Source organism: Platichthys flesus, chromosome 16 (assembly GCF_949316205.1).
Source record: "Platichthys flesus chromosome 16, fPlaFle2.1, whole genome shotgun sequence".
Lineage (NCBI taxonomy): Eukaryota > Metazoa > Chordata > Actinopteri > Pleuronectiformes > Pleuronectidae > Platichthys > Platichthys flesus.
Window position 1 is genome coordinate 22,996,797 of NC_084960.1, and position 20,784 is coordinate 23,017,580.

The following is a 20,784-nucleotide window of genomic DNA, read 5'->3' on the forward strand; positions in this document are numbered from 1 at the left end:
CGAGTCTCAGGATCACGGGGGACGCCGATCGGAGAGACGGCCCTCAACACGAGCCCCTTGGGTTTCAGACACCCAGGCCGAAGAGACTCCCAAACGCGGGCATCCCAGGGGTCCTACGTCACACCGGCGCGCAACTTGGAGCGGGTGTTACAAATACATCTGCATGGGCTGTTTGCTTTTCTATTGCCCTTCGTGCGGGTGCTGATGTGTGGTGGGCTGTGCATGTGCACGTGTGCGCGTGCGTCTGTGTGTTTGAAGCAGGGTATCGCAACAAGCGATAGTCAAATCGCTACCCAAACGCTCATAGCCAACAGCATTGGATACCAGGGACAGGGATATCTGGGTGCATATTACAAACTGAACTCTGTGGTATGCACCATGCTCGAACATTAAAGGTGAGAATACTGTAAGAGAAATTTGTGTCTCGTTTCCTCGTTGGTAGTGGGATTGTAGAAATTGCCACGACATTACTGATACTCACAGAATAAGGACAGCACACGGAGAAAAGCGTGTCCCATGGTCCCGTCCAGCAGCGCTACTCAAACACACTTCAAGACAGGTGGAGAATCAGTGGAACACATCTCTTATCAACATGAGAGAGGGAGGTGTTCGTGCACTTCTGTTTCCTGGGTCAGTTTCCTTCTTCACATGAACCTCACACCCTAACTTTGAGGCTGCTTGTACTTTAATAGGTTTCTGTTGCTGTGGAGCCACCGTGATAGAAATCAGTACACGTCCCTGCACGAGACAGAACTGTGTTTCCTGTAGTTACTGGACATTTAGAAGTATATGTATATTTAACCCTAAATAATAGGGATAGCAATAATGGAAATTTAATAAAGTAAAAAAGATAATGTAGTATTTCCTCAACTATGTTTTCAGTGTAAAATAACTTTGTAGATTATGATCATTTCATGTTGTGGAAGATGTCTTTGACTTTCTGATGACAGGAAACCACATTATCTGACGAGAAACATGCAATCAGATTTTAAAACTACAGGAACAGGAAGCCCGCCATTTAGTGGCCATTTTGAATTTAGTGGCCATTTTGGCCATATTCCAAATTTTTACTTTGACGCACTTGTCGTGGAGCTTTCATCGGATCAACTTCAAATCAAGGTGAGTGTCATCTCAACAAGATGGAGATATAAACTACCTTGAATTTCAATTGGTCTACGGCTTGGGCTGTAGCGCTCTCTTATAATAACTTCCCGGTTTGTTTTTCCTTTTCCTCCTTCACCGAGAAGTTCCTTAAGGTGATGATCACCCGTTGCGCAGCAAAGAGGCGAGTAGCCGGCTCCTGTCACTACGGCAGGGAGAAGACTCTGTAACTAAGCACTCTGTTAACTTCCTGATTCTAGCGATCGAGAGCGGGTGGGATGAGAGAGCGCTGCAGAGGGTTTTCCTCCGGGGATTGAGAGAGGAGTTGAGGGACGATTTTGCATGACGAGTTAATTTCTTTAGCTATTCGTTTAGATTCTCATCTCCACGAGCGGCGCAGGGAGAGTTAAAACTGCATAACCCGCACATAAACTGGGCCACTGTCTCCATTCTCAACTGGAGTCTTTTCTGTCAATCTCATTGTTTACATTCGGCCATTCCCTCAACAGTATCTTCCACACCGTCACCTCCCAAGCCAGTGGACGTCAGCTCTGTGCCCTCGGTTTATCATCACCTCAGGGAGGTGTTTAGCAAGGACCGCGCTCTAGCTCTCCCCCCTCACAGACCCTACAACTGCTCCATCGATTTAATTCCAGACTCCCCCTATCCCTCTAGTAAGCTATACAATTTGTCTAAGTCGGAGAGAGTGGACATGGAGACATAAATTACTGACTCCTTGGCTACGGGACTAATTCGACCATCGTCTTCTCCGTTGGGGGCGGGGTTTTTTTTCGTAGAGAAGAAGGATAAGTCGCTGCGCCCCTGTATTGACTTTCGGGGCCTCAATGACATTACTGTCACCCCTTTGGGCTCACAAATGCTCCTGCGATTTTTCAGAATCTGATTAATGACGTGCTAGGGGACATGTTAAACTGTTTTGTGTTTGTTTATTTAGAACATATTTTAATTTTTTTTATTTTTCAATCTCTAGGAGCATGTGCAACAGGTTAGTTTAGTTCTGAAGAGACTCCTGGAGAATCGTTTATATGTTAAAGCGGAGAAGTGCGAGTTTCATGTGTCTTTTGTTAGTTTTTTGGGATTCATTGTGGAGAAGGGGCAGATCAAGACCGACCCTGCCAAGGTTATGGCAGTTGCTGACTGGCCCACTCCCACATCAAGGAGCAACTGCAGAGGTTTCTTGGGTTTGCCAATTTCTACCGCCGGTTTATTCGGAAATATAGCAGAGTTGCCACACCTCTCACGCAGCTAACTTCCGTTAAGATTCCTTTTGTGTGGTCCCCAGTGGCCGAGGCTGCATTTGCTAAATTGAAATTGTTATTTTCATCTGCTCCTGTGCTAATTCACCCTGACCCCTCTTTTCAATTTATAGTGGAGGGGCCGTGCTTTCGCAACGCTCCTCCGTTGCTGACCAGAAGCAGCACCTGTGTGCTTTTTTCTCCCGCCAGCTCTCTACAGCAGAGAGCTGTTGGCGGTCGTCCTGGCTCTGCAGGAGTGGCGGCGCTCCTTGAGGGATCCACTCATCCGTTTATAGTATGGTCTGATCACAAGAACCTCTCCTACCTCCGGTCTGCTAGGAGGCTCAACTCACGCCAGGCCCAGTGGGCTTTGTTCCTGGGGCAGTTTCAGTTCACACTCACCTATAGACCAGGGTCCAAGAACATCAAACCGGACGCACTGTCACGTCAGTTTGCTCTCCCGGTGGAGGACGCTGCTGAAAGCACCATCCTGCCGTCCGCCTGTGTGGTTGGAGCAGCTGGGTGGGAGATCGAGGGTGTGGTCCAGGGGGCCGCCAACCTGCTGGTTACCCACGTCTTCCGCCTTCATGGCATCCCCATGGATATCGTCTCTGACAGGGGTCCGCAGTTCTACGGCAGAACGTGGAGGGCGTTCTGCCAGGTGTTGGGGGCGTCAGCCAGCCTTTTGTCGGGGTACCATCCTCAGTCCAACGGTCAGACGGAACGGGCAAACCAGGATCTGGGGGCGGCCCTGCGTTGTGTCACTGCTCGACATCCTGCTTCCTGGGCCACACACCTTGCCTGGATTGAAAATGCTCACAATTCCCTGGTCTGCTCCGCCACAGGTATGTCACCTTTAATGGCAGCTAATGGGTTCCAACCTCCCCTGTTCCCTTCTCAGGAGACTGACGTGGCAGTGCCATCTGTGGAGGAACATCTTGTGCTCGTCGGGTCTGGCACGAGGCCCGCTCAGCCCTCGTCCCCACAGCCGCCCGCAATCAGCGAGTGGCTGACCTGCACCGCAACCCGGCTCCGGACTACCAGCCGGGACAGATGGTCTGGTTATCATCCCGTGATCTACCCCTCCAGACTGAGTCTCAAAAGCTGACACCAAGGTACACTCCTGATCAAAATCTTAAGACCAGTTAAAAAATTGCATGAATTTGCATTTTGCACTGTTGGATCTAAGGAAGGTTCAAAGTAGAGCTTCAAAATCCAAAAGGAAGAAATGGGAACAAGAGACCAAAAGTTGTGAGCAGGCAATTTATTGAAAACAACAATTTAACTCAAATAGGCTGTTCATCAGTTGATCAAAAGTTTAAGACCACAGCCTTTAAAAGCCAAAATCTGTGTGTAATTGTGTAATTTCCTGTCAAGTAATCACACTGTGAAGATCTCTTGATGGCAAAGACAAAAAAGCTCACCGTCTTTGAACGTGGTAGGATTGTTGAACTGCATAAATAAGGCCTCTCACAACGAGCCATTGCTGCTGAGGTTGGACGCAGTAAGACAGTCATTTTGCATTTCTTAAAAGATCCTCAGGGTTATGGAACAAAAAAATAAAGTGGTAGGCCCAAAAAAATCTCACCGGCGCTGAGCCGGAGGATCCGAATGGCTGTCCGTCAAGACACGGGACGATCCTCTTCCCAAATTAAGGCCATTACTGGTGCTGACTGCAGCCCAATAACCATCAGACGGCATCTGCGAAGGAAGGGCTTCAAAAACAAGAAACGTCTTCAAAGGCCACGTCTCCTTCAACGCCACAAAATTGCCCGTTTAGACTTTGCAAGGGAGCACCAAACATGGGACATTCAAAGGTGGAAGAAAGTTTTACTCTCTGACGAGAAAAAATTTAACCTTGATGGTCCTGATGGCTTCCAACGTTACTGGCATGACAAGGAGATGCCACCTGAGATGTTTTCTACGCGGCACAGTGGAGGGGGCGCCATCATGATCTGGGGTGCTTTTTCCTTCAATGGAACAATGGAGCTCCAGGTTGTGCAGGGGCGTCAAACAGCAGCTGGCTATGTGGAGATGTTGCAGTGGGCATCCCTCATGACTGAGGGCCCTCGTCTGTGTGGTAACGACTGGGTTTTTCAGCAGGACAACACTCCAATTCACAATGCCCGTCTGACCAAGACTTTTTTCCAGGAGAATAACATCACTCTTTTGGACCATCCTGCGGGTTCCCCTGATCTTTTTTTTGAAATTCTCTTTTTATTTAGAAAATTCCATCACATACATTAAACATATAAATACAGCTTTAGTCTGTCAAGGACATAAGAAAGGATAGATGTTGTAAGTTTGGGTGATTTTGTTCATACTGCCTTTCTTGGGTTTTGGTTTATGGACCTAAATTACTCCATGTAGGAACAATAACAAAGGAAAAGAAAACACAACCGGGGAGCGCACATTACATAAAAAAAAGGAGGATCACACAAAACATAAGTATATTCAAATAAAGTCAGATCTAACTGGTTTTACATACTCAGTCCATTTGGTCCAGTCTTATAGAAAATGTCTTTCTCGACCTTGAGGGAAAAAGAGATCTTTTCCATAACATAAATCTCATACACAATTTCAATCCATTCATCAATGGTGGGAGGGTCCACTTTTAACCATTTCCCCATGACACATTTCTTACTAGATGCCAACAGTATAGCGAGCAGTTTTTTGTCTTTTAAACAATATATTGCCCAAGAACAAAGTTTCACATTTTAATGGGATGTTCACATTAAATACATTGTTAATATGTTTATGGATCTCTTTCCAGTAAGACCTCATTGCTTGGCAGTCCCAGAAAATATGGAACTGGTTGGCTCCATTAGATCCACAGAGCTTCCAACAGGCGTCTCCGCTGCCTTGGTGTCGTTTTTGTATGGGTGTGATAAAAAATCTTGTTATATTTTTCCAGCAGAACTCCCGCCATGTATTTGACCCGGTCGAGAGCCACTGTAGTTTACATATTTTCTCCCAGCTCTCCTGTGAGATCTTTACCCCTTTGTCCTTTTCCCATTTCCTCTTTATGTAGTCTGTATTCTCTTGTTTGGATAATTGTATAGCGTTGTATAATTTGGAGATAATTTTATTGCATGTTGTAGATTTAGTCAATGCTAAAAATACCTCCATGAACCCTGGCTCATCTTTTCCTAATGCCTCTTTAAAATTTTTGTTAAAGTAATGTCTCACTTGCAGGTACCTCAAAAAATCATCTTTCCCCAGACCGTGATCCTTCTGTAGGGTTTCAAAACTCTGAAATACCCCCTTGTGGACAAATGAATAATAGGAAGTTAAACCTTTTGTAATCCATATCTTAAATCTGCCATCGATTTTGTTTGGTGTAAAGTCTGAGTCATAGGCACACCACCTCATAATTTTAGATGTGTTATTTAATCTGCAAATTTTGTCTATTTCTTGCCAGGACTTCAGGAAGCTGTCTGTTATAGAGCCTTCTGGGATCTCCTGTTCTCCTTGTAGTTTGTTATCATTTAGTAGAGCTGTTATTGGGATACCCTTTACCATCGTTCCTTCTATTTCCTTCCATGCTGCAGTGTATGATGGTGAACACAGGCAGACTAGCGGCCTTAATTGGGCTGCATAGAAGTATATTCCTGTAAGCAGGGAAGGCCCATCCCACCCTTTTCTTTTCTTAATTGCAGTGTTTTGAATTTAATTCTGGCCTTTTTCCCTTGCCACAGATACCTTGCTATTAATCTGTCCCATTCTAAGAATTGCTTAGATGGTATTCTAACTGGTAGACATTGAAAAAGATACAGCATCCATGGGAGAATATTCATCCTGATTGATTCTATCCGGGAGCTTAAACACAAGAAGGGAATAGCGTTCCATCTTTGTACATCAGTTTTTATCTTTGAATTTAACGGGTCGTAGTTGATGTTATATAACCTTGTGAAGTCCCTAGGTAATGAGACACCCAAGTCTCCATTGATTTTGACTCTAGCAGTTGGTCTGCCATATAGTGCTGCAAACGTGTCAATTATAGTTGTATGAAAGCCAAATTTTGAAAGTACTTTATATAAAAAAGACCACCTCACTGAGTCAAATGCTTTCTCTGCATCCAAACTTAATATCAATGTCTCCAGTCTTTGTTGTGTGACTTGTCTCATAACGTGCAGTGTTTTCCTGATGTTATCTTGGGTCTTTATTGTTCTGACAAAGCCAGTCTGGTCCTCATGTATTAGTACAGGTAGTATCAATTCTGTTCGTTTAGATAATATGGAGGTGAATAGTTTATAGTCGTTGTTTAAAAGACTTACAGGACGATAATTCCCACATTCCAATTTGTCTTTCCCCTCTTTAGGTATGGTCGAAATCACAGACTCCCTCCATGACGGGGGGATGTTTTTGTTTTCCAAAACCCAGTTGAATGTTTTGTTGGGCAAGAGTCCCTACAGAACTAACCATGTGGTGGGATCCACACACAATGGGTCGTAAAAGCGTGGCCTTTGAGCCAAGATGAAGCCAGCTAAAGTCTCCCTCTAAGATCCAGCACGGAGATTGTATCTTCTGGTGTTAACTTAATCCCTGGGGTCTCCCCAGAAACCCCTGCTCTGCTCCTGGCCGCTCCCACTCTCCTTTGACCTCTGACACTCAATTGGCTAAAAGCCAGCATCATCCCATGACCAGCACCTCAAGGAGGCAGGACCTCTCAGGTAGAACAAAACCACTGAGACATCAATAATCGCTGCCATTTTTCCCTGCTCTGACGTCAACAGACCCCTCCGGGTCTTTCCAGATGATTTAGTTGCTAAAGGGGGCAACCTTAACTTTTAGTTTATCAGACATTTTACCCTGCTCTGAAGACATCACCAGGCCCCTTCGGGGCCTCCCAGCTGATTTAGTTGCTAAAGGGGGCAACCAGAGTTATTTTCTTTCATTCCTTTCATTGTCCTTTATCTCAGTCGACGTTTTATTTTCAAAAGGACTTTTGCTGTTTTAACTTGAAAAGACCAAACAGGAAATTGCACGCGGAACAATCTCAGACTGTTTCACTTTCCCCACGGACTTTACTTTCTTTTCCCAACGATCTACAAACGGCTTCCACAGCCGTCCCCTGCAGAAGCGCGAGATTCATTCCGCTGAGGAGCACGACCTCCACATCCCTGAAGAAGAAGGACGATGTTCATCCCGTTGAGGAGCAAGACGAATCCGCTCCTATTCGGCCCAGCCGACGCCGCTGCGACAGAGGAACCAGCGCAACAGAGCTTGAGCGGCCACGATTATTCACTGGACTTCCGAAATATCCGCGCGACACGCGCATGCAACACCGTGAAGGTCACAGTAAGAGGCTTTATTGTCTGGGCAGATGTTAATCTAATACGTAGCGTATTGTTTAATACTTGAATGTATTTGTTTTGTATGAGACCGCCGAGTCTCTAGTGTTTTAGCGGCGATTCGCCACTTCCGGTTTCCGGTTACGGCCTTGTGCCATAGTTTTTAAGCGCCGTGAGCAGCGTCTCCAGCTCATTGTGACCGTTTGAACAACTTTAAAGATACTTTACCGGTCAAACCTCAGCACACAACGCCACTTGGGTGCTGAGTGGTAAAGTAAATGTAACTTGTCTCTGACGGTGCTTTTAGAGAGCTTTGCTCTCTCCTTGTATTCTCTCTCTCTCCTTCTAAACCGACCTATACACACATCCGATCTGTATTTAGAATACAGTTCATGTAACATAATTAAATCTATATTCAGAGAGGCTGGACACATCTGGAAGCCATGCGGCCGAACGCCAAAGTAGAGACAAAGAATTCCCTTTGTCTGAAAATCCCTTTGTGTAATTCATTTGACGACCACCAGTGTGAGCTCCGGCCACATGGTGTCATTAACATAGACTCCATTTTGAAGAACGCAAGTTAAACCACCATTTTGAGTCTATTATTGCCACGCCTCCTCTCTCCCTCTCCTCCCATTCTGGCTCTAAATTCACGGCTCCGCCATCTTGTTTTGTAGTCAATCCGCCATTTTGCGAGTTTTTAGGCCTTGATTCCACGAATCATGATCGGCCGCCATCTTGGTTGTGACGTGACTGCATCATCGCCACGCCCCCTTCTTTTTTCTCTCTCTCGCTCTCTCACACACAGACACAGAGACACATTGATAGACACAGACAGATACACACACACAGATACACATAGATGAATACATGTGTTTTCTAAATTGTGATAAGCGGCTGCTGTTGTTATCTTTGAAATATGGGAGTTTGTTAAAATGATGAATCATTAAATAACACTAACTGTATTTCACATGCACACACATAGACACACACACACAGAGAGACACTTTGACACAGACACACACACATACCGAGACAGACATACATAGGTAGACCGCCGGTTTTACATGTATTTTCTGAATTGTGATAAGTGCTGCTGCTGTGTTTATCTTTGAAATATCGGAGTTTGTTAAAATGATGAATCATTGAATAACAATATAACTTTATTTCCCCTTTTTAATAAATGCTTTTGTAATTAAAGTATCTGTAGTCTGTGATTATTTGTGCATATGTATGTGATTGCAGCTGGATTATGATTGCCTGTGCTCGAACTTAGAAGCATTCACTGTTAATTAAATAATTATTAATATTAAATATTGAGATTATTGATCTGAAATTTGTCATTATGAGACTGATATTTTATAGATGGACTCGTTGGTCCCTGTAACCAGGGTGGTGCCCCGCAACAATAAGCAATGATTACAGATTTGTATTATTCTTAATTGACAATTTTATTGTTTTCATTAATTATTTTAACTATTATTAATGGATAACCGTATCATTTCTAATTAAATGTGTTACTGTTCTTAATTAATAGCTTTATCATTTTTGATTATTTTTAAGAAATAATTGTTATTTTAATAATCATATTTCATGATTATTAATAATTAGCCAACGTCAATTCTACTCCTACTATTGCACAACAGTTTTTAATAGTGTTGGAATTAGTTGATCTTGCATTGTTTTGTACCATTCTGTGGGAGAACCATCTTTCCCTGGAGACTTCCCCCCTTTCATCCTCCTGATTGCCAAATTAATTTCTTCTTTTGTTATTTTAGATGTTAATTTTCCATTTTTTTCATCAGTGATCTTTGGAAGGTTTACCTGGGACAAGAAGGCATCGATTTGGTTGTCGTTGCTTGTCTGTGGTTGGGAATATAATTTTTTATAGTATTCTCGGGAGCATTGTTGTATTTTCTCCTGGCTAGTTTCTATTACATTCGTTATAGAGTTTCTTATTTTATATATAGTTCTGTCTGCTTGTTGTTTTCTTAACCTATAGGATAAAAGTTTCAGTGATTTCCCACCTGACTCATAGTATTGCTGCTTTGTAAAACGGAGCTTTTTTTGAATTTCCTGAGTATTTATTTCATCTATTTCTTTTTTAATTTTATAATCTTACATTTGTTGTCATCTTTGAGAGACTTTGCATGCTCTTTCTGTATACTTTTCAAGTCCTCTTCTATTTTTTTTAATTTTTGCTCCCTAATTTTCTTCTCATATGAGGAGATAGCTATTATTTTGCCCCTCAACACTGCTTTTAATGCATCCCAAAGAATGGGTGGGGTCACTTCCTCATTATCATTATTTTCTAAATATAGTTCAATTTCACTTTTCAGTTTATTTGTAACGCCAAAAAAAAAATACGATGATGGTTTCTTAAAACATCATTGTATCAGGCCGTCATGAAGTACCAGGAGCGGGGTCAGTCAGTGTGTGTGTTGCTCTGTGTGTGTGTGCTCCCAGATACCGCACCAGTCCCGAGGCTCCGCCCCCCTCCCCGCTCACTCGCTCAGAGAGACAGTGAAGCAGCCGCTTAGTGACCGGCTGCTTCTTATCAGTGGAAACAGTGAAAACACAGAGTTTCTCTGGTCTCAGCTGATCAGAGATCAGCGCCTCAGCTTCTTGATCAGAGCAGAGGCTGCAGTTGGTTTCTACCGAGCTTCAGTTCCTGTGTTCACCTGCAGTCTGACCTGCTCTCGCTTTTTGTTTTCATATTTCAGCAACTAAAATATATATTTTTAAGCTATTATGCTGCAGCTATATGTTTTAATTTATTTCAAAATAGTGTTCTTCTTATTTCATACATTTTCCACAAATATGGGGAGGAATTAAATAGCCCTACAAATTCTGTGTTTAATTTATTTCAAAGTAGGCCGACACTTGCCTGTGTATTTTCTCTTCCTCTTCATAAGCGTTTCGTGTTTTTCTTTGTTGTAACAGGTTAAAATAGCAATCAAATTTGATAATAAAATAAAAAAACTGTTTTCTTTATTGTCGTTCTTTGTTATCAAATATGTTTTGCGGTTCCAGACAAATTTTATTTGGTGGAAGAGGGTCCATTGTACTGCTTAAAAAGGCTAATGTTTAAGCACTTTTTTGTTTGATGGAATCTGTGGTGGGAGGCTTTGAATAATGACAAATATTTCTCCCTAACTAATATTGTGTCATTTTTTGCTGAACATAAATCATTAACTGCTCTTAAGAATACAATTATTAACAATAGAGGTTAGGTTTCAGTTAAGAATTAGTTGAATACCATTGTAATAAAAATGTCTTTGCCTCACAGAATGTAATCAATGTTGTCCATCTCCAGTAGGCCGCCCCTATCAACGACTTTGGGCCCCAAAAACCACCAGAATGCAGGGCACAACATGGGTACACCGCCAAATTAATTCCAATTCCATGATATTTGAGCCATCAACGTGTGTTTCTGCGTATATGGTATATGGTCGAATTCATTGACCAGATGGATATAAGAAGATTCTTTAGCAGAGGTGACAGCTCCGCCCAGTCAGATGAGAGAGAGAAGCAGGAGACTGACAGGGCTGAAGGAGCCGGTGTGATGGAGGTTAGTGGTCTACAGGTCTAGAAGGAAATGAGCGGAGATTTTTTATTTTCATTTACTGTGGTAGAAATGTATAGGCATTTGTTTTCAGGCCCATTCTACTCCAAGGGATAGGCTAAACTAGACTATTTCATGAAATGTTCATGTCATACAATTGGCTTCAGGATTTCGATCAATTAATGTTTCAATGTTTGAACTTTTCTTAAAGGTTCATGTAGAAGGAGAGCCTGAGGCAGAAAAGGGAAGCTGTTCAAGTCAGAGACAGGAAGAGACAGACCAAGCAGCTGCATCAACAACTAATGATTTAGGTGAAAAAGACACAGGGCCAAGACAGGTTAAGCTGAAGAGCTACCCACAGGACAGTTTTGGTGCTCAGAACAGGTCATTTCACCACAGCTGGTTTGAGAAGCACAGTTGGTTGGAATATTCAGTCAACCATAATGCAGCTTGCTGCTTGCATGTAGATCTTTTGGCAAAAACATCAAACATGATGCTTTGGTCAGTAGTGGTTGCAAGAACTGGAAGAAAGCATTGTTTATCTTTGGCAAGCACATGATGGCACAAACACATAGGGACAGTGTTGTTGCATGGCAAAGCTACCAGGCAACTAGCCGACAGGGAAACATTGCACAGATGATAGCATCTGCACATGCAAGTGAGATACTAGAAAGAAGGGAGTATCTCAGGCGAATTGTTGCAGTCACCTCCATGTTAGGGCGCCAGGGACTCCCTTTTCGTGGCAGTGATGAAGGCCAAGACAGCACAAACAGAGGCAACTTTCTTGCTTGCATGGAACTTTTGAAGGAGTTTGATCCTTTCCTTCAAAAATATAACCCTCCCTCAAATGCTACTTATAGCTCGCCAACATCTCAGAATGAGATGATTGAGTGTTGTGCTCAAGAAGTTACCAGTGTCATTGTATCTGAGATGACAAAGTCCAAAATGTATGCCATTATGGCAGATGAGGCAAGGGATGCACGGTCAGAGCAGCTGGCTGTTTGTGTTAGGTACGTGTCAGAGGGGGCAGTGAAGGAATGTTTTCTGGCACTTACAGAGATAATGTCATTCGATGCCCAGTCCATTGCAAACGAGCTGCAGCAGCAGATCCAGAACTATGGTTTTGCAGAGCTTAAGTGTGTAGCACAGACATATGATGGTGCAGCTGTTATGAGTGGGTCCACTGGAGGTGTGCAAGTACATTTTAGAAGGCTCCATCCTGAGGCTATATATGTGCACTGTTATGCTCATGAGCTAAACCTAGTGTTGTGCCATACTTGCAGGGCTGTTTCAAAGGCTGTGGAACTGTTCAACTTGTTGGAGTGTGTGTATTCTTTTTTCAGCACCTCCCTAGTCAATCATCACAAGTTCCAAGAGGCTCAGTCCAAGCTTGGCTTGACAGCAGTTGAGCTTGTACAACTTTCAAACACTCGCTGGGCATGCCAGCTGCGATCAATCAATGCAATTCTTGAGACATTACGTGCCATTTTTGAGTGTCTCTCTGCCATTGGATCCCCATAGCTGTTGGTCTCAAAGCACAGCTCTACAAGTTCTCAACAGTCTATTCACTACTGATGTTCCAGACACTTCTGTCTGTAACTGAAGGACTGCACAAGTTCCTTCAGAAAGAGACTTTAGACCTGGCAGAAGCTTTTATCAGCAAACAAGCCGTATGTGACACACTGAGGGGCAAACGCACAGATGTATTTGCCACAGAGCTGTACGAGAGAACCAAGGCCCTGTGCCACACCCACAGTATCCCAGAACCAGATGCTAAGAAAAGGCATAAACAGAGAAAAATGGAGGATTTTGTGTTGGAGACAACTTTTGGTTCAGGCACAGAGTTGATCAGCTCACAAACCTTGAAAGCAGAGTTGCTTTTCCCCTGTGTGGACAGGATGGTTAGTGAGCTTGAACTACGGTTTTCTAGTGTAGATGCAGGCCTACTAAAAGGCATCCAGGCATGCAGCCCTAAATCTGAGAACTTCATGAGTGAAACACACTTGGATGAGCTTGCCAAGCACTACAGCATTGATCTTAAAACAGAGGAGGTTCTGGTGGCCAGAAACTTCCTTGCCCGCAAAACAGAGGCTGGATGTCCACCCCAAGATATGTTAGCTGTGCACAACCTCCTAGATTCAGACATGTTTCCCTCTCTGAAGGCAATCATTCAAGTTGCCTTAACAGTGCCTGTGAGCAGCTGCTCTTGTGAAAGATCCTTTAGTGCACTGCGTCGGCTGCACTCCTGGCTACGGAAAACAATGGGGCACAAAAGGCTTCACGGTCTTGCAGCCATGTCAATAGAAAGTGACATACTAGGTGGACTGAGTCACAACAGACTGATAGACCGATTTGCCACACTTAAAAACAGAAGGCATTCTTTGACGCTTCCTCCCACTAAATATAGTCATTAACGTGTGCTTCCAAACCACCCCCGTCCCTGTCAATGTCCCGATGACCTCACTTCCTCAGAACGGGAATGGAATGCATTAATCATTCATGCTTTCTCAATGCTATGACTATGGCCATGGAAACATGATTACGTTTTTCTAAAATCTCCTGTACATTGGATTCTATTTTTGAAATAATTTGAATGTATTTTTGTGTATTGTGTATCTTATTCCCTTCTGTTCATAATACAACAAATAAACAACTCAGAAGTTGACACTGGCAGGTTCATTCTCCATCCATTGTGTGTGGTCCTTTTAAGAATTAGGATTTGGGAGTGACGCGGATATGAAAACTAGTATATCCGTCTTTCCTTTACAAGCAGGAAAATTATTTCTCTCTATTTGAGAAAAGCTCATATTTGTGTTGCCAATTTCACAATGACCCTGAAATTCATTCTCTTCTGTTATCTTATACTGAATAAAAGCAGGCAAAGATACAGAGAAAAAGCACACTCTTTCTGATTGAACCAATCTATGAGCTGTCTGAAACAATGGATGTCCGCAGCCCGAAATGACCCCAAAAAAAATGGCGCGCGCTGAGCGCGCAACCATTCAGAATTCTTAAGGGCTAAGCCCCCCCTTTCTTTTTAATCCTAGAAACGCCCCTGGTGTCGCCTTTACAGATTACTTGATTTTAAAAGTAACTAAGTTACTTTATTAGTTTCATTCAGCAGCTGCCGTCAACAACACCGCCGCCTCAACATACAAATGACAACCAGTTTTGCCAACACTCACTTTGTTAGAAGCCGCTGGAGGGGGCCCCCCCGTGCGAAAGGAGGGTTTCCCCAGCGGGCGCCGTATTGAGAGATGTCAGTCAGACAGGCAGAGATTCGTGCTGCTACCTGTGTTTCAGATCGGGGAAAAGACAAAATTAGTTGGGTGTCATCAGCATAGCTATGGTAGGAAAAGCCATGTGAGTGAATGACAGAGCCAAGAGAGTTGGCGTACAAAGTGAAGAGGAGAAGACCAAGGACTGAACCTTGAGGGACCCCAGTAGTGAGGGGACAAGGTTCAGACACAGATCCTCTCCAAGTTACCCTATAAGTGCGTTCATTGAGGTAGGAAGAGAGCAGGGAGAGAGCAGAGCCTGACACACCCAGGTCCTGAAGGGAGGAAATAAGGATCTGGTGGTTCACTGTGTCAAATGCAGCAGAGAGGTCTAGAAGGATGAGGACAGAGGAGAGAGAGGCTGCTCTAGCAGTGTGAAGCTGCTCAGAGACAGCAAGGAGGGCAGTCTCAGTTGAGTAACCTGCCTTGAAACCAGACTGGTGAGGGTCAAGAAGATTATTTTGGTTAAGATAGGAGGAGAGTTGATTAAAGAGTTTTGGAAACAAAGAGAAGAAGAGAGTCAGGTCTGTAGTTATTTACTTCAGAAGGGTCAAGGGTGGGTTTCTTCAGGAGAGGATTTATTCTTGCCTCCTTCAGAGAATTAGGGAAACAGCCAGTTGACAGGGAAGTGTTGATAAGATGGGTAAGAAAAGGAAGAAGGTCAGGGGCAATAGACTGGAGAATGTGAGAAGGGATGGGGTCAAGGGGGCAGGTGGTCAGGCGGGCGGAGGTTATCAAGGTCAGAACTTGATTGGGAGACAGGGGGATGAAAGAGGAAAGCGAAGGTGATGAAGATGAAGTTGATGGAAGTGTGGTTATAGAAGGAGGATCCGAAAATGAAGAGCGTATGTCATCTATCTTTTCTGTAAAGTAGTTGACAAAGTGGCTTGGTAGAAGGGAGGAAGGAGGAGGGGGACTGGGGGGGTCGAGGAGGTTGGAAAAGATGGAGAAGAGTTTTTTGGGGTTAGAAAATGACGATTGAATTGCAGTTTGGTAAAAATTGCTTTCGGCTGCAGAAATAGAGGCAGAAAAAGAGGAGAGAAGAGACTGATAAGCGAGCAGGTCGACCAGGTGTTTGGATTTCCGCCATTTCCTTTCTGATGCTGGCATAGTGGCTCTGACGGCACGCACCGAGTCAGACAACCAAGGAGCTTGGGAGGACTTGCGGACCTGTCGTGACGTAAGAGGATAGAGAGAGTCAAGAGAGGAAGACAGAGCAGAAAGGAGAATGTCTGTGGCAGAGTTAGGATGCAGTGGAAGGGAGGGCTGATAAAACAGAGGAGGCTAGAGAGGCAGGAGAGAGGGAACGAATGTTGCGACGGACAGGTGCAGACTCCGTGGATGTGGCAGGGTTGTCGGTTTGAGATAGTAGGAGAGAGTAAGAGATGAAGAAGTGGTCGGAGACATGAAGTGGGGTTACAGTGAGGTTAGATGTTGAGCAGTTTCTGGTGAAAATATAGTCCAGGTGGTTACCGGCTTTGTGAGTAGGAGGGGAAGGACTGAGTGAGAGAGCAAAAGAAGACAGTACAAGTAAAAGGTCAGATGACTTGTCACTTACATACAAATACACTTACTACTTACTTACATCATATATATCAATATTATTTAATTGAATGACCTGCACAAATGCGAGGGCCCGCAGGTGCTGCTTGCAGGCCTAGTTATATAGATTTTTGCTCCATTCAAAAAAAGTTGGTTTGAAACAATACTGAGAAGTTATCTATAAAACTGTTATGTTTTATATTTGGTTTATGTGAGGCACTCTGTAATCAATAACAGCTACATAAAATGTTTGTTATCAAAGTAATTCAGTACAAAATGGAGTGTCTGCAACTCCAAACTCAAATTAATTTTACATCTAAGTGTAATTTATTTACTGTAAATATGTTGTAGTGTCACATTAAACTGCAGTTCAATGTTTAACGTTTTATGATCCTCTGAACAGAGACTCTAAGTCCTGCTGTGTGTTTAGCTCTGTTAACTCTTTTAGCTGTTAGCTCTGTTAACCAAACACTGCAGAACTGTTGAGGCCGCGAATGGTTACGCAAGCCTCACGCAGACCGGAGGTCTGTGATTGGTCTGCTAACTACCTACTTTCCGGAGTCCCATTTCCGGTTTCATGCCCCATAATACCGTCAGAAACCAAGGAAGATTTAGAAGAACAAATATGCCAAATAGAAGAGCGCTTGGCAGAAGAGATCCAAAAGTATGACCACTTGTATAACCCCTCATTGAGGGAATACAAGGACGCGCAGATGGCCTGCAATTCCTAGAAAGAGATCTTAGCTAACGTCGGTTTGCAGGTCGACGAGTGTACAAAGCTGTGGAGGAAGATCAGGGACAAATTTTGCCGCCAGGAAAAGGCTATGAGGAGCAGCAGTGGCAATGTTAATTAACAGGCGACGACAACTGCCGCACACAAAGGTCTTCGACAAAAACGTTACTCCACCTAGTGTTCTGGCGGTGAACTGCTTTGCAACACGCGAAACCCTTGGAGAACAATAAATTTAAACGAGTCCATTGACACAACTGCGTGAAAAGAACCATGCACCAGCCTTTACATGTTTTTTTCCCCTCCCATTCATGGCGTGTGGCCTGGTTGCATAGTCTCCACCTAGTCCAGGGGTAGGCAACCTTTACCATCGAAAGAGCCATTTAAATCTGTCTGGAGCCTCAAAACATATTTGATAACACAGGTTATAAAGTTAAATATATATAGTTATACAATATATATATAAAGACTATAGTTTGTTGCATTTATTAAATTATAGAACAACAATAAAAAAAAACTGATGACATTTAACTGCTATTTTTACCTGCTACAAAAAAGGAAAACACAAAACTCTTATGAAGAGGAGAACAAAATACATGTGTAGGCCTACTTGAAATAAATGAAACACAGAACTATGCTGGTTTTGCTCATCTCCAGCTTGCAACTTTTCAGCAGATGCTGTGTGCTTGCTTTGGAAATGTCTTTAAACATTACTTTTTTTTGTTTGCTAATTCCTCATATGAAGCATACAGGTAAGCCAAGATTGTGGGGGGTAGGACACTATAGATTAGTGACCTGCAGGGAAAAGGGCCGGGCCGTAGACGTAATAGGATATGACGAATATTTTAGTTGATGAAATATTAAAACAAAACATGAGAGCAGGTCAGACTGGAGGCGGACACAGAAACTGAAGCTCGGTATAAACCGAATGCAGCTTCAGCTCTGATCAAGAAGCTGTGGCGCGAGTGGCGATTTTAGCCAGGAATTTATGGTGGGGCAATTTTGTATGACGTCATGTCAACATCAAAAAAATATTGGTTGCTGATTATTATAAGCAGTAGTCCTATAAAGACCAGTAAGATATACTATTGGCTGCATTTTGAGTGCCAGCAGGGAGCAGAAATCCTATTTCAAATACAATTCACATGCTTTAGTTCAGCGCGACACAAAGATGTTGCCTATAAAACAGCAAGTAAAATGATTGCAACATAGTAAACCGATTAGACAGACACATAGTTTAACAGCTGCTCTTAAAATGCAGATGTGACTTTAAATAATCACGTTTTCAGTTGATCACAGTAAATCTGTTTCTGCGTTGCCAGTTCTTCTTTGTTTCTTCATGTTCTTAAGCCTGAAACATGCTTCTGCGACTGCGTCTGCGTCTTTTCACGCTGCTGTGGCGCAAGACTCGTTTTCATTCATGCTTCCCCAACCGTTGCGCGTCTTACAAAGCCATTCCGCGCCAGAACACTAGGCGGAGTAATGCTTTTTGTCGAAGACGACCTTAGAGACGCCTTCTTTCTTCTTTGTCGATTGTTTATTTACATAGCCACTGCGGCTCCTCGTAGCCTTTTTCTGGCGGACAAATCCGCCAGTCAGTGACAGGTTATACAAGTGATCATACTATCGGATATCTTCTGCCAAGTGCTCTTCTATTTGGTCCATATTCGTTCTTCTAAATCTTCCGTGATTTCTGCCGGTATTATGGGGCACGAAACCGGAAATGCAGCTCCAGAAGGGATGTAGAGCAGACCAATCACAGCCTTGCGGACTGAGTGAGCTTGCGGAGCTTTGCCGTAAATTTTAGAAAAGGGGGTCGACACCCGTCAGCACGTAAGGAGGGATACATAAGCATGTAAGGGACCCGGAAGGGCTCTTGCGCTTACGGGCCCGTGAAAACGCAGAAGCATGTTTCAGGCTTTAGCGTTCCAGCATTTACTTCTGATAGCTCTCCTGTTATCGATCACTGCCTGCTTAACAAGTTACGTCTCTGCCTTTTCCCTGCCGGATACTCTGCACTTTGAGCGACTGCCTGCCCGTGTACTGACCTTGGACCGAAACTATTACGAACTCTGCCGCTGTCTGCTCCCTGCTGGATTTACGGATAACAGACTCTGCCGCTGCCTGCCTCTTGTTGGATTCACGTACTCGTGTTTGGACTGACACACTTGCACACACACCGATCAGCAAACAAACACAACTATGGACAAGTTTCTGATTCGTAAAAGTCCGGCAACCGAAACTACCCCTAACTAGCTTGGGGGGGCCCAGCTTGCAAAAGTTTAAGAACCCCTGGTCTAGCACAAAAACTAGGAGCTACATATAAAATTGTAGTAGGGGACGACTTGGATCTACCAATTTAGTATATTTGAATTGAAGAGAGCCATTCTTAATGCACATTAAACTTGTCCAGGTAAAGATGAAATACAGTATTTTGCAGGATGTTAGATAATATGAATGATAGCACACTTAAAGTAGTGTTAAGATTGTTTAATAAGATATGGGATACATAATTCATCATAATTCATACAGGTTGTAAGCAATCAGTTATAGTTCCAATGCCTTATCAAGTTCTAGAACGATAACACTAATGTCACAGGTTGGGAACACCATGGAACAGATGGTTATGGAGAGGTTGAAAAAAATCATCTAAAGAGTAATAACATAGCCTCTGGATATGAAAGTGGATTTAGAAAAGGGCATGGGACGATGGACTCTGTTCTATGTCTAGAATCAGGAAAAAAAAAGAAGTGTTAAATTCCTTAGTTAGAGTGGTCACGGAATATTCTGGATATTCTGGCACAGTGGAGCGAGTCAGCAGCTTCAAGTTCCTCGGGGTCTATATCACTGATGACCTGACCTGGACCCATCACACAGTCTCCATCAGAAAGACGGCCAGACAGCGGCTCTTCTTCCTCCGCAGGCTGCGGAAGCTCCACATGGACTCCAGGATTCTCTGCAACTTCTACAGATGCACCATAGAGAGCATCCTGACTGGCTGCATCACCGCCTGGTATGGCAGCTGCACCGCCCTATACCTAAGGCTTTACAGAGGGTGGTGAAGTCTGCCCAGCACATCACCAGGACAGCGCTACCATCCATAGAGGACCTCTACACCCAGCGGTGCAGGAAGAAGATCAGCCGGATTATTAAAGACCCCTTTCACCCCATCCATAAACATTTTTGCCTGCTGCCATCTGGCCGACGGTACCGCAGCATCCGGGCCCGCACCACCAGGCTCAGAGACAGTTTCATCCCCCAGGCCATAAGACTTTTAAACTCCTCTGAACTGCAATAACTCCGCCAAACTAGCACCGTGACATATTTGCACATTTGCACTTCTGTTCTTTTATTTTCTCCTCAGCTGTTTATATATATTCATATATATATACATTATTTCCAATTTTGATATTCTATTTTATTCTATTTTATACAATTTCTATCTTATTTTATTGTATATTGTGAAATTACTTGAATATTGTTAGAAGAGAGCCTGAGACTCAAGCATTTCACTGCCAACGACTGCTTAATGTTATTGTTGTGCATTTGACAAATAAAAATCTTGAATCTTGAATCTTGAGTCCAGTGTATGTTGGCATATTGGGTGAATAATTCACACCATACAAAAGCTGTATTAAAGGAGTGCTTGGAGCATTATAAATCCAGATTTTTTTTTTATTTCGGGTGTAAAGGGAATGGTAGAGCTCAAGAAGAGGAAAGTGACCATGCCCTTGAGATTATCTTTGCATCCAATAACATGTCAGCAATTGCCAGTATTAAGTTAATCAAATCCTCATGCAGACAAGATATTGTCAAGGAAATTTGTCTTGTGCTCCTTGGAGTACATCAGAGAGGGTTGAATATATCCTTCCTTTGGTTGCTGCTCACCTGGAAGTGAGGGGAAAGCAATAAGAAGGCAGATATATTGGAAAATGTGTCATTAAAGGGATCGTCAATCCACATACAGGTACCATTAAGCAAAGCAGAAATTAAATAAAAATATTTACGAATACAGTCA